We start from the raw sequence: 1,530 nt of genomic DNA, 5'->3' as shown, positions 1-1,530 counted from the left end.
GGATTGAAAATTGTGACCAAATTTGCAAAGTTAGTCTACGGATAGAAAATTGATGACCATTTGACCAAAAATAGTCCAAACTTGATGAAACTTGGCTAGAGACCTTAAGTTGAAGTGCTTAACAGATTTGTGTCAAGGTTGGGACAAAGACTTGCAAAAATTTAGCTAGAGTAAATAATCGTGATTATTTACATCTGCTTCAAAAATTGACAATCTTGCTCATTTGAGTATATCACAAGGTCAAGCATATCAAGTAGACCACACAAATCATTTTTGGTGAAATTTGGATCACAAAAGTGAGACTTAATCCAGATTCTTGAAAATCGAGGCTGCAGACACAAAATAATTGTTAAACTTGAACAGATTTTGTCCAAACTTAGTGAAACTTGTCCAGGGACCTTAACAGGTTGTATACTTGGTAAACCAAGCCAAAAAGTGTAAAAAATTGACAAAAGTAAATAATCGCGATTATTTACTACTGCTACACAGAGACACCAATATTGACTTTTAAACTTGTAAAGTGTTAGACCAACATTATGCAAGGACACATGGAAATTTTGGATTCAAACGGATCCAAATTGGTACATGTTCACTCAGTTTTAGGTTGCAAGATTAATCCTTTGATTTTGTGCCAAAGTCGAATCTGAAAGTCTCAACTGCTATGATCCACAGAGACCAATCACAATAGTTATCCAAAACTATACAATCTTTGCAAAAGAATAAGCTAACTTGATCAAAATTGATATAGGAATCAGGTTGTAGACAAGGAATCGGCAGTTTGACAGAAGTTGCAATCAAGCAAGTGGAAGAAATTGACAACAAGTCAATCCAAGGTAAGTACTCTATCCAGGGCTTCACAAGTCTTTATGAACCTTAGATTTGGTTGTGCACTAGGAAATCAAGGCATACTTGGAGAAACCTCCACTATAGTATCCACTGAAGAGAGTGTGAACCAAGGCAACCCCTTGCACACTATCCTTGGTAGTTTTTCTCAGACTCAACATCTAAAATGTCGTCCTACTCGACTCACTCAGAAATCGGAACGACAATGTGCTACAAGCATATACTCTCATTTTTTAAGACTAATTGCCATGGAGCTCAGGTTTACCTGGATCCTAATGAAGAGTATGCTATTCGCATTGATGACCATGGTATTGAGTTTGAAGAGGAGATTTGCGCAAACAAATAATGAAAAATATACATGGATAGAAATGGAACTCAGTATTTACAAGTCGAAAACCCTGACGTAATAGACAAATGGGGGTTAGAAGTAAACACCATAATTCCGGATATGGCAGGTAAAGAAGGACCACCAACTTTAGAATTCGAGGGATACAATCAAGTTGATTTGAAGCCTTTGAAGCGGCTTAGTATGGACAATCCTAGGATCGGAGTCTATTGTTGGGAGGATAGAAATGTCAAGGATCTTTTTGCATGCCAAATAAGAACAACTAACACCCATGAAGATCATCTATATCTTCAAGATCAAAGATAAGGAATCAACAGATCTACCCAAACTACATGTTTCGG

This window comes from Adiantum capillus-veneris, chromosome 3 (genome assembly GCF_014529385.1).
Source record: "Adiantum capillus-veneris isolate H3 chromosome 3, ASM1452938v2, whole genome shotgun sequence".
Classification (NCBI taxonomy): Eukaryota; Viridiplantae; Streptophyta; class Polypodiopsida; order Polypodiales; family Pteridaceae; genus Adiantum; species Adiantum capillus-veneris.
This window is presented reverse-complemented; position numbering follows the sequence as displayed.